Source organism: Coregonus lavaretus (genome assembly GCF_964263955.1).
Source record: "Coregonus lavaretus genome assembly, chromosome: 3".
Taxonomy (NCBI): domain Eukaryota; kingdom Metazoa; phylum Chordata; class Actinopteri; order Salmoniformes; family Salmonidae; genus Coregonus; species Coregonus lavaretus.
In genome coordinates this window covers 32,292,525-32,306,515 of record NC_139990.1, presented here as the reverse complement: position 1 = coordinate 32,306,515, position 13,991 = coordinate 32,292,525, and the positions used below count along the sequence as shown (strand labels likewise).

General features: G+C 41.4%; 1 long non-coding RNA gene across 1 annotated transcript; it reads left to right on the top strand.

The window, feature by feature from the left end:
• Positions 1 to 1,977: 1,977 nt before the first annotated feature.
• Positions 1,978 to 13,781, top strand: LOC311112757. Its single transcript, XR_014610903.1, has 3 exons — positions 1,978 to 2,145; positions 6,312 to 6,356; positions 13,695 to 13,781. It is a non-coding gene; the product is annotated as an uncharacterized lncRNA (long non-coding RNA).
• The last annotated feature ends 210 nt before the right edge of the window (positions 13,782 to 13,991 follow it).

Here is a 13,991-nt window from a genome sequence, read left to right as displayed (position 1 = left end):
ACCAGGATCCATCTTTCTCCCTCACGATGATGATGTGGTGCCCATGACCTTTCTCTGTCTTCGTAATAGGGGTGGGTTTATTCCTGGGCACCCTTAGTGGGGACAGAGTGCCCTGGTCTACTTACTTAAAGATAAGACCTTTGCAGAGGGACAGGAGTGCAGAACAAGAGGTGAAGGGAAGAAGGTCATGTCAGAGGAAAGAGAGAGGAGGAAAGAGAGGGAGGAAAGAGGGAGGAAAGAGAGAGGGAGGAAAGAGAGAGGAGGAAAGAGAGAGGAGGAAAGAGAGGGAGGAAAGAGAGAGGAGGAAAGAAAGAGGAGGAAAGAGTGAGGAGGAAAGAGAGAGGAGGAAAGAGTGAGAGGAATGAGAGAGGAGGAAAGAGAGGGAGGAAAGAGAGAGGAGGAAAGAGAGAGGAGGAAAGAGCGAGGAGGAAAGAGAGGGAGAAAAGAGAGAGGAGGAAAGAGAGGAAGGAAAGAGAGAGAAGGAAGAGAGGGAGGAAAGAGAGGGAGGAAAGAGAGAGGAGGAAAGAGAGAGGAATGAGAGAGGAGGAAAGAGAGGGAGGAAAGAGAGAGGAGGAAAGAGAGGGAGGAAATAGAGAGGAGGAAAGAGAGAGGAGGAAAGAGAGAGGAGGAAAGAGAGAGGGGAAAGAGAGGAGGAAAGAGAGAGGAGGAAAGACAGAGGAGGGAAGAGAGGGAGGAAAGAGAGAGGAGGAAAGAGAGAGGAGGAAAGGGAGAAGTGAGTTCTGTTCATTTTTCCCTCTTTGTTGTAAGATAAGAACAAAACCTTTAATATTTAAACTAAGCCATTATATTGATTGTCTGCCTGCAGACTGTAAAAAATGGCAGTTTGTAAAAGACTTGTTATAATTTTGTACAGAGTATAATAGAATACAGTCCAAGAGAGAATACAATACATGTGCCTGTCATTTTCAATTACATAATGACACCTATTACAAACCACCTGAGTGTGCACATGCAGACACAGTATTTAGTATTTATTAGGAACCCCATTAGCTGTTGCCAAGGCAGCCGCTACTCTTCCTGGAGTTCAATCAGGAACAGTCTCACTGCTTTTTCCTCAACCCAGACGCCCTCTCTCACCTCCTCTCATCCCCAGACATCTCTGATACTTTCTCTCCTTATACAGTACCTTCCCTTCACTCCTCCTCTGTGTTGTTCTCCCTCTTGTGATGATGGCCAAGTGAGTGACAGCCAAGGGCTTTGCCCAGTGTGCCCAACATACATTTTTGTCATCAGTAGGACTAGTTAAAGGATCTACTCAAGGATTCTCTTTGTTCTTGACATTACTTGCAATGTCTTCATTTTTTAATGATCTGTAGAGGTTGATGCAGACCTGGCTGGACACTGGGCGGTGCTGGAGTCTCATGGGGGTGTGTTCCAATTGGCTACCTATTCCCTATGGGCCCTGAGCAAAAGTAGTGCACTATAATAGGAAAATGGTGCCATTTGGGACACAGCCGTGGCTTGGATCAATGACCCCATGGGAGTTCTTCTAGAAGTCATGGTGAACTCTGGGCCATTGTCCAAGGCCTCAAATAACGATTTGCTCCACTGAATGTCAACGTTGGTTAGATAATACCTGCGAATTGGGATCAATATGAACATGTAGCGTTGAGCATTTGGCCTGATAGACTTTGCCGTTTGAAATGACAACATGAGATCGACTGTAGGAAATTGACTTTGGCTAATGCAATATCCAGCAGTGTTTACAAACTCCATACCATGTTTACCGCATAATAAGCCGAAACAGCACGGTCATTACTGTTTACTTCATAACCATATAATATGCACATGGGCCAGCTCAATTAATGACTTTTACAGGTAGTAAGATACCTAGTGTGGCAATGCAGTCTGTCAATATCACTTTCCAATTGATAACCTATGGGGCCTCAGTACTGAGCTAAGTCGATGTGGACACAACTGGGTGCTTGTGCTTGTGTTGGTATTAGTGATGATCAATAGGACGCTGCTGCCACGGACCCTGCCAACGAAGCAAACCCTGTTTAAATCTGTAAGACACCAGCCTGCTGTTCGTCTCTGGATCAACAATAACAACAGCAGTGCCAGGGAGGCATTATAATTTGGATGGACGGTATACTGAGGAACCCTTGTTTTGCAGGGAGGGAGGTAAACTGACACATTTACATTTACATTTACGTCATTTAGCAGACGCTCTTATCCAGAGACACCTTTAGGGAGACGTAGACCTACTGTGATATGAATCACTAGGCCTTCATGATTATGCAGTGATGAGTTGGAGAGGAAGGCCAATCCATAACAGGCGCCAGTTAGTGAGGTAACCAGTTGCTGGCTACGTAAAGATGCTGCACTATCTAATAGCAATTCAGTGGTGCCCACATTGAAGCAATGGGTTTGCAATAACATTTTGTTTAAATATATTTTTTTAGCTAGCCAGCTAAAATTGTTTACAGTTAGTTAACAATCGCTCCTACACTCGTATAGCTACAGTAGCGCTGCCGTGTCAATAACAGGTTCCAAAGGTGACAAAGGTGTCTCCAGTTGTGTTTACATTTACCTGACTCACCTTTCATATATTTACTTTCCATGCATATTAAAATCGATATACATCTTTGAAATAGATGAGTCAACGAGACAAGAGTGCCCTGTATGTATCTCACATTGAGTTGCATGTGACAGAGCTACATGTCTCGGCATCGAACACAGAGATATCAAAACATCCATGGCCATGGTATTGATTGATGTCACCATCTATGTGGTTAACAATGGTAAACTACTGTATGAGCTGGGTGGTTTTGTGCACATTGATCTACATTTGCATCTTCTAGCTATGACTCCCTTTACTTTCAATCATAGGAGGCGTCTCTGATTTGTCCTCTCACAATACTTCTCCTGTGGACAAACAAATGCAGTCAATCATAATATTGACGTATCAGGGACAAACTGTAGAACAATCAGCGTAGGCTCCACATACCAGTGCTCACAACATGTACACTACATGACCAAAAGTATATGGACACCTGCTTGTTGAACATCTCATCCCAAAATCATGGGTATTAATATGGAGATGGTCCCCCCTTTGCTGCTATAACAGCCTCCACTCTTCTGGGAAGGCTTTCCACTAGATGTTGGAACATTACTGCAGGGATTTGCTTCCATTCAGCTACAAGAGCATTAGTGAGGTCGGGCACTGATGTTGGGCTATAAGGCCTGGCTCGCAGTTAGTGTTCCAATTCATCACAAAGGTCAGGGCTCTGTGCAGGCCAGTCAAGTCCTTCCACACCAATCTCGACAAAACATTTCTGTATGGACCTTGCTTTGTGCATGGGGTCATTGTCATGCTGAAACAGGAAAGGGCCTTCCACAAACTGTTGCCACAAATTTGGAAGCACAGAATCGTCTAGAATGTCATTGGATGCTGTAGCGTTAAGATTTTTCTTCACTGAAAAACAGCCCCAGACCATAATTTCTCCTCCACCAAACTTTATAGTTGGCTCTATGCATTGGTGTAGGTAGCGTTCTCCTGGCATCCGCCAAACTGAGATTCGTCCGTCGGACTGCCAGATGGTGAAGCTTGATTCATCACTCCAGAGAACGCGTTTCCACTGCTCCAGAGACCAATGGCAGCGAGCTTTACACCACTCCAGCCGAAGCTTGGCATTGCGCATGGTGATCTTAGGCTTGTGTGCGGCTTCTCGGCCATGGAAACTCGTTTCATGAAGCTCCCGACGAACAGTTCTTGTGCTGACATTGCTTCCAGAGACAGTTTGGAACTCGGTAGTGAGTGTTGCAACCGAGACGGTCCCGTTCTTTGAGCTTGTGTGGCCTACCACTTTGCGGCTGAGCCGTTGTTGCTCCAAGACATTTCCACTTCACAATAACAGCACTTACAGTTGACCGGGGCAGTTCTAGCAGGGCAGACATTTTCCAAACTGACTTGTTGGAAAGGTGGCATTCTATGACGGTGCCACGCTGAAAGTCACTGAGCTCTTCAGTAAGGCCATTCTACTGCCAATGTTTGTCTATGGAGATTGCATGGCTGTGTGCTCGATTTTATACACCTGTCAGCAATGGGTGTGGCTGAAATAGCCGAATCCACTAATTTGAAGGGGTGTCCACATACTTGTGTATATTTAGTGTACTTAATCTCACTGCCTACAATGGAACAAAGGACTTATCACAGTCTGCAGAAACTGTGCGTTTCCCTCTGCAGCTTTGTCTCTCCTGTCAGATCTATGGATGTAGCCTAACATGCGAGTCGGTTTGCAGGTCAATATCTGTGCACAAGGTTGCTTTTTCAACCGGTGCAGTGGTACATATTTGTTCTCCTTTTTTTTATGTCTCTATCTTTCTATCTCTTTCCATCTAGATCTCATGTTAGGCTAGTGCACGTAGGTGTCTAGCTGATGAGTCATTGGTTGCACACCTCATCGATGGCTGCCCATATTTGGGCTCGCAGGAAGTCCATTTTTGAGAGACTGGCAAATGTGCAGATGAATACTGGGGCTCTTTCTCTTCTCTTCCCCACAATTTTTCATTTGAAACAACTTTTTCAAGGGTGACTCTTGTTTATTAAAGTACAAGTACTTCTTATGTCCAGTCGTCTCAAGGACTTTCTTTGACCAGTTCTGTAAGGGGCTCACTGTGATGTCATGAGAGAAACATTGATGGGAGGGTATTCTCGGATACTGTATTTGCATTGTACTTGTGTACTTTTTATTAGAAAAGCCCACATATTTAGGAAAATATAAACAAATGGACCAATGAATCACTTCTTCTTAGTAACACACACATTTCTAAAGTTGACCAAGTATACAGTTTTTGAGGTTGATATAGGATGCTGTGTTAAGTTAGGAGATTGTTTCTTTGAGTCAATAACTTTTACTCGAAAAGTACCTTTCCACAACTGGATAGCCAAAAAACCTCTCTCCCATTTACAAACATGAGGAGGGTCTTTATGAAAACAGTGCAATTTGTAATTGTAGAAAGGATTTCACACACACAAATAGAAACTTCTCTGGATCAGCAGACCTGTGAGGAGAGGTTTTGCTCTCTTTTTGGATCATAAACTCAGTGGGGAATAATACATTCAAATGAAAAATCTTGTGTGCTCAACTATAGATACATCTTTGTCTTTGTATGCTTAACCCATAAGGAGTTATCCAATTTATAGCATACTGGTTAAATAGAGGAAGACCAGAGAGAAACGGTTATATGGATGGTGTATAGCTGGCGGATAGGAAGCAGGCTAAAAACAGCTCATGTTTATATGTATATAAATATATCAATATCAGGCTATACTGTATGACGTGCAATGAGGAGTGCTTTCATAATCTGGCATATATGTAACCAATCTAATGATAGGTTCACTCTATTATCTCAGCAGGGAGAACATCCTGAGGACAATGTAATATGTAATCAATGTTCCCTCTTTAATAATATTAGATTAATCAGTATCAAATGTGCCAAGAGATCTAATTGAAACATGTATGAGTCAATGTGAGCTGAATTCACTCAGAGGACATGATGGTACTATTAGAGGTGGTACTACTCACATAAAGATGATGAGTGTATTTCAGTGTGTGTGTGTGTGTGTGTCTGTGTGCACGTGTGCACGCACATTTATAGACTAGACATGTACAGACCTATCTTAATTGGATCCCTCTGCTGTCAAAGATAATTTTCCACAGGTACTTGACACAATGTCTTCGTCCCAAATGGCACCCTATTCCCTATTTAGTGCACTAGTTTTGACCAGAGCCCTATTCATTTAATAAGGTGCCATTTGGGACGCAGACAATAGCATATTATACAGTCTCCCCTGTATAATTTTTTGTGATGCATTAGAAGTCCCAGTCGTCAGAGAGGAAATAACACTATTATACACTCTGTCAGTGTGGCTACAGCAACATGAACCAATCTGACATAGACTGACTCCCAAATGGCACCCTATTCCCTATATAGTGCAGTACTTTTGACCGTGGCCCATGGGGCTCTGGTCAAAAGTAGTGCTCTATATAGGGAATAGGGTACCATTTGGGATGCAGCCATATACTTTTTAAATGTAAGAAGTAATGAATTAGAAGAAGAATAGTGGATTGACAGTAATGGAGGTTGAATACATTAGACTTGGCAAACAAGCACTACTTTGCCATTCATAAACAACATTGACAAGTGACATTTGCTTTTTTTTTCAGTCATCTGGGTGATATCACCATCTTATATAGATAAATCTTTCAAGGCAACCTGAAGTACTAATGTGTTTCATTAACTGATAATGTATTCCAAATACACCATGTCATCATGTCTTTCAGGAATGTGACTTGACTGATTATGCTACAGAGGCGTTAAAGTTATAGGTAGGTAATCAAACCACATGGCAATTTCTCCATTGATCATTGAAGTGAAAGCAGGAACTAAATAAATTATGTAACAGGTTTACACCAAAACAAGTGAGAAAGGTAACACTGTGAAAGAAAACTTTCAATGTATTTGTCAAAATTGTGGATCTGTGAGACACGGCACATTGAGGAAGATGGTTAGAAACTGTAGGATTCTATAAAAGCAACATATTTCCCTCATGTATTGAAGTGACTCAATCTGTGAATGAAAATAACCTCAGAAGATTTATTTTTATGGGTCTGGAAAGGTTAGGTAAGAAAATTGGAAAACAGAAATAGGAGCAAAATAACATTGCCTCCCAAACTACCAAATGTATACAAAGTTAATAAGTTGCTATTAAGATAAGAGTACTTCTTATTAAGTTAACAATATTATTATTAAACCGTTTTAATTAATAATTACATCTTAATAATTAGAACATTAAATTAGTATATGGTAGTAGTGCAATAACCTAGTGCTGCCTACCTCTTAATAATCATAATTGGCATAGCATGCTGACACAGCTGGCCCCTAATGATTGACACCATAATGTAGAGGGAAAATCGTAAACAAACTCTTTAAACAAGGTGTTTACCAATAAATTAAAATGTTAGTGTTAGGTGGTGGGCTATCTGCAAACTGCTTTAGTTTTCGAGATGATCGATCACTGTCGAGGGAGGAGCTGGTTTTTACATATTGTATTTATTTATTTATTCTGAACACATTTCCGTTTGTTGGCAATGTAAAAATTATTATAATTTTTTAAAATACTTACTTTTATGTTCGCTAGCTGGACAGGCAAACATCGCCGAGTACTAAACTGTAAACCAATCAAAACTTGTGTACTATCCATTCTACTATCTCTGCTGATCACGTCTGCCAATCACGTTATCCTAAGGTACAGTGGTGGAAGAAGTACCCAATTGTCATACTTGAGTAAAAGTAAAGATACCTTAATAGAAAATGACTCAAGTAAAAGTGAAAGTTACCCAGTAAAATACTACTTGAGTAAAAGTCTAAAAGTATTTGGTTTTAAATGTACTTAAGTATCAAAAGTAAGTGTAATTGCAAAAATATACTCAAGTATCAAAAGTAAAATGAAAAGTATAAATAAGTTCAAATTCCTTATATTAAGCAAACCAGATGGCACAATTTTCTTGTTTTTTAAATTTACGGATAGCTAGGGGCACACTCTGACAATCAGACATAATTTACAAACAAAGCATTTGTGTTTAGTGAATCCACCAGATCAGAGGCGGTACGGATGACCAGGAATGTTCTCTCGATCAGTGCGTGAATTTGATAATTTTCCTGTCCTGCTAAGCATTCAAAATGTAATGAGTACTTTTGGGTGTCAGGGAAAATGAATTGAGTAAAAAGTACATTATTTTCATTAGGAATGTAGTGAAGTAAAAGTAAAAGTTGTCAAAAATAGAAATAGTAAAGTAAAGTACAGATACCCCAAAAAACTACTTAAGTAGTAATTTAAAGTAGTTTTACTTAAGTACTTTACACCACTGCTAAGGTGGTAGTGTCACGATCGTCAGGGAGAGACCAAGGCGCAGCGTTGAAGGTGAACATATTTATTTAATTAATGATCACACGTAACAAAACAACAAACGATAACGTGACGTCTACGGTTTAAACACAAACCAACACGAACAAGAAACCACAAACACAAAGTGAAAGACAGACAGTTAAATATGGCTCCCAATCAGAGACAACCAGCTGACACTCGTTGCCTCTGATTGGGAGTCACTCAGGCCAACATAGAAATACAAACATAGAATGACACACCCTGGCCCAACATAACAGTGTCCCCAGAGCCAGGGCGTGACAGTACCCCCCCCTAAAGGCGCGGACTCCGACCGCGCCAACTAAATACCACAGGGGAGGGACCGGGTGGGCACTCCGCCTTGGCGGCGGATCCGGCTCCGGGCCTGATCCCCACTCCCTCTCCAACCCCCCAAAGTACCCCTGGTCCGGTCTGGCCCCGCTGGCCGGAGCTGGACTGCACACTGATGGAGCGGATTGCTCTAGCTCCGGCGTAACGCATCTGACCGGTGCCGGACCAGGCACCAGTGGAACAGGCACGGGCCGTGCCGGACCGACGACGCACACCACTGGCTTGGTGTGGGGAACAGGCACGGGCCGTGCTGGACTGACGACGCACACCACTGGCTTGGTGTGGGGAGCAGGAGCGGGCCGGACAGGGCTGACGATACGCACCACAGACTTGGTGCGGGGAGCAGGAATGGGCCGGACTGGGCTGGCGACGCGCACCACAGACTTGGTGCGGAGAGCAGGAACGGGCCGGACTGGGCTGGCGACGCGCACCACAGACTTGGTGCGGAGAGCAGGAACGGGCCGGACAGGGCTGACGAAACGCACCACAGACTTGGTGCGGGGAGCAGGAATGGGCCGGACTGGGCTGGCGACGCGCACCACAGACTTGGTGCGGAGAGCAGGAACGGGCCGGACTGGGCTGGCGACGCGCACCACAGACTTGGTGCGGAGAGCAGGAACGGGCCGGACAGGGCTGACGAAACGCACCACAGACTTGGTGCGGGGAGCAGGAATGGGCCGGACTGGGCTGGCGACGCGCACCACAGACTTGGTGCGGAGAGCAGGAACGGGCCGGACAGGGCTGACGAAACGCACCACTGACTTGGTGCGGGGAGCAGGAATGGGCCGGGCCGAGCTGGCGATGCGCACCGTAGACTTGGTGCGAGTGGCAGGAACAGGCCGGACCGTACTGGGAACACACACCACTGGCCCTACGTGGGGATCAGGAACAGGCCGGACCGGACTGGCAACACACGCCAGTACCTCTCGCCGTGCCTCTACATCTTCCACCCCCTCTTCGACCAGTGGCCCCCGTAACCTGGCGGCCTCCTCTGCCAATCCGCTGGGCCGCTCTGCCGCGGTCTCCTGCTGGCCCGTCGTCCACGGCGTTAGCCCCCCCCTAAAACATTTCTGGGCTTCACTCCTACCCGTGGCCAAGGTTTCCATGTCCCTCGCCAGCCGTTCGCCCTTCTGCCACAATGTCAAGCCCCTCTCCTCCTCATCCGGCTTGACCCAGTCGAGGAGGCGAAGGAGATCTGTTAGAGATCTCCCTGGCGATGGCTCCTGGACACGCTGCTTGGTCACATCTTGGTGGTTTCTTCTGTCACGATCGTCAGGGAGAGACCAAGGCGCGGCGTTGAAGGTGAACATATTTATTTAATTAATGATCACACGTAACAAAACAACAAACGATAACGTGACGTCTACGGTTTAAACACAAACCAACACGAACAAGAAACCACAAACACAAAGTGAAAGACAGACAGTTAAATATGGCTCCCAATCAGAGACAACCAGCTGACACTCGTTGCCTCTGATTGGGAGTCACTCAGGCCAACATAGAAATACAAACATAGAATTACACACCCTGGCCCAACATAACAGTGTCCCCAGAGCCAGGGCGTGACAGGTAGAACTTTTTTTTTTTATATATATTTTTTAAATTTATTTGTATTTATTTTTTCGGGGGGAATGGATCAGCTTAATATTGCAGATAGATTGTATCTTCTATCAATGTAATTGTCTGCATCACTTCCAATCCCCCATGTTTTTTTAATTGTTTTTTTAAATAATATATACTCCCCTTTCTTACTTTTCAACCCCACCATCCTTTCCCTACTTGGAGTAAATTAGTGAACAACAATGCCCAGGCCTCTACTTCCGGTCTATACTTACTATCTACACCTTATGGACAGAGTTAATTTTACAATAATTCTATTATATATATATTTTTTATATATTTTTTTTATTGCTCCTGAACTTCTTCTACTCTCAACCTCTCCGATCATTTTCATGATGTCCATCCGGTTTGCTTCTATATGCCATATCTTTCTAACTGTGCTCTTTCCCAAAAGCTCCCAACATACAACCTATATACTTATTATGGACACAGTATGCTTACATTATTAGCTATCTTTGTTATTATTTGTTGTTATTTGTTATTAGTCCCATCCTTCAACTCTATTCAATACCTCCCATCTATCTCTTAACACCATCCATATAGGATTTCTATTTGCCATATATATTTCAACCGTACTGTGATGTTTTACAAAAGTTCTGAACCTTTCTATTCTCATTGCTTCTACAGATTGTGAATTAAAAATAAAATGTTTTGCTAAAAGTATTATTATATTATTGATTGATTGACTATGACTTTTCAGATCACCCAGTAATGCCATCTGCAAGGTTAGTTCCAGGTAAATATTGCAATCCTTTAGCCATTCCTGGACCTGTGTCCAAAAACATGCTACAAATGGACAGAACCAAAACAAATGGTTCTGTCCATTTGTAGAGCTGGGAAGATTGTATCCCCCATATAAATAACATTCTATTGGTAGCAAGAATTTTATATAATAATTTAAATTGAAAGATTCAAATTTTTGAATCCGATGTCGTTTTGCGTGTCAGTTCATAAACACTATGCTATGGGATCGGTACGTCAAAGATCTCTTCCCAACTATTTTGCAATCTATATGGGACGGCTGTCAATCCTTTGGTCCTTAAGTGAAACTGATATACTTTTTTATTTATCACAGTTTTCCTTAACCAATTATGTTCTTTAATGCAAGGCTGACAGACAAGTTCCTTACTTTCTCCCCTTTCCACTTTCCTCTTCCACTTTTGCGGTAAGGCTGCAATTATTTGGTTGTAATTTTGGGTAGAGCAGACATTTCCATATGTTTTTGTCAGCTGCATGTGCGACATAACTCCACCAGTCCTACCGATGATATCATTTACGAAGATTATACCTTTTTTAAACATTCTGTCAAAAAATAAAGGTTTTTTGTCAATTAGTATATTTGAATTTAACCACAATATTTGTTGCATTATTTGTTCTGTCGTTTCTGGAGGATTAAATTGAAATTGCAACCAACTTTCTATGGCTTGTTTTAGAAATAGTGACATTTGGGAGATTATTTCCTTTTCAAATAACTGAAAGTGAGAGGTTGTAATCTGAATAAAGGGAAAAAGGCCTTTTTTGAACATTGGGTGAGACAATCTTACTAATTTGCTTGAGAACCAGTTTGGATTTAAGTATAACTTTTGTATGACTGAAGCTTTTAGTGATAGGTCTAATGCTTTAATATTTAATAATTTCTGTCCTCCGAATTCATATTCATTATATAAATATGCTCTTTTAATTTTGTCTGGCTTGCCGTTCCAAATAAAATTGAACATTCTTTTCTCATATAATTTAAAAAACTGTTCGCTAGGCGTAGGCAAGACCATAAGCAAATAGGTAAACTGGGATAATACTAAAGAGTTAATCAGGGTGATTTTTCCACAAATTGACAGGTATTTTCCTTTCCATGGTAGTAAGATCTTATCTATTTTTGCTAACTTTCTATTAAAATGTATTGAAGTGAGATCATTTATTTCCTTTGGGATATGTATTCCGAGTATATCCACATCACCATCAGACCATTTTATTGGTAAACTACATGGTAATGTAAAAATTGTATTTTTTAATGATCCAATACGTAATATAGTACATTTGTCATAATTTGGTTGTAATCCAGAGAGGTTAGAAAATGTATCTAGATCCTCTATGAGGCTGTGGAGGGATTCTAGTTGTGGATTTAAAAGAAAACATGAATCATCAGCGTACAATGACACCTTTGTTTTTAAGCCCTGTATTTCTAATCCTCTGATATTATTATTGGATCTGATTTTAATAGCTAACATCTCGATGGCCACAATAAATAGATATGCCAATAGTGGACAACCTTGTTTCACTCCTCTTGACAGTTTAAAACTTTCTGAGAAATAGCCATTATTTACTATTTTACACCTAGGGTTACTATACATGATTTTGACACATTTTATAAGAGATTCTCCAAAATTGAAATGCTCCAGGCATTTATATATAAACCCCAGTCGAACTTCATCAAATGCCTTTTCGAAGTCTGCTATGAATAGTAGGCCTGGTTTCCCATATTTTCCATAGTGTTCTATTGTTTCCAATACTTGCCTTATATTATCTCCAATGTATCTTCCATGTAAAAAACCTGTCTGATTAGAATGAATAATATCCGACAATACCTTTTTAATTCTATGCGCTATACATTTTGCTAGGATTTTTGCATCACAACACAAGTGTAAGGGGCCTCCAATTTTGTAAATGGACTGGATCTTTATGTTTTCCACTTGTATCCTGTTTCAGTAATAATGAGATCAGACCTTCTTCTTGAGTGTCAGATAATCTACCATTTACATAGGAGTGGTTAAAACATGCTAATAACGGTCCTCTTAGTATATCAAAAAAGGTTTGGTATACCTCGACTGGTATGCCATCCAACCCTGGAGTTTTCCCAGACTTAAAGTCTTTAATTGCATCCAGAAGTTCCTCCTCTGTAATTTCACCTTCACATGAGTCTTTCTGTGTGGCTGTTAATTTGACCTTATCAATAGAAAAACATCTCTACAATTAGCTTCAGTCAGAGGAGATGGAGGCGACTGAAAAGAAAACATATGCTTAAAGTACTTTGTTTCTTCCTTCAAAATATCATTTGGTGAATTATGGGTGACTCCGTCAATTGTAACCAGTTTCATTAAGTTCTTTTTGGTATCATTCCTATGTTGAAGATTAAAAAAGAATTTTGTGCATTTTTCCCCATATTCCATCCAGTTTGCTTTATTTTTTATAATATATTACACTTGATCTTTCTTGAATAATTTTCTCCATTTATTTTTGTTTTTCCTCTAATTTATTCTGGTGGTAGAACTTGGTGACATCTCGAGAGAGATTTCTGTTCAACAAACTGCTATCAGATAAAGTCTTGTTTATTTATTTGTAATCTAACTATTTTATTATAGAAACGTCATACAATCAATGCAAGCTGTAAAATGACTCCCAACTTAGAACAGTTAGCTAGCTAGTTGCAACAAGTAGATATGTTGCTAGCTAGCAGAAGCAGATAGCTTTATAACTAGCTTGCATGTCATTCTGGAACAAGGAGCGTTTTAGCTATCAGTTTATTCCATGTAAAAATTGAAGACTACAAAAATCTATAGGACAAGTAGTGTAAATCTAATACAGTCATCATGGCAGGGCCCACTAACTTCATTCATACTGACAAATAAGAAATTCCACATTTTCCCTGTCAATAGTTGGAGTAGAATGATTGGAGAGCACCCTGCCTCAGACTGTCAGGATGTTAATTTTCAAGCTCACAAACTACATTCCTTTGCTGTGATGATTTATTTTATTAATTATTGTCTCTTACTTTTGTCTCAGATAATCTATTCAGCTCTCCTGTGTCCTGCTCCCAGAGATCAACCAACTTCTATTCACCAAGCATTGGCTGATTCCCTCACCTGTGAGGAGAACCATCCTTCTGCAGTTTGAACTAGCCCTGCTGTCACTATTTAGACATTTGGACCACATATGCATTTACATTTGCCTGTTGTCTTTTCTTTGTGGATATTGTGTTACACAGTCTAGTGCATTTTAGAGTTGAAGAACACCCACTACAGATACACGTGCTTGTTAGAGCATCTTCATTCGTTAGTCTCTCACCTTTGTTTCCCATGATCTACTCACCAAG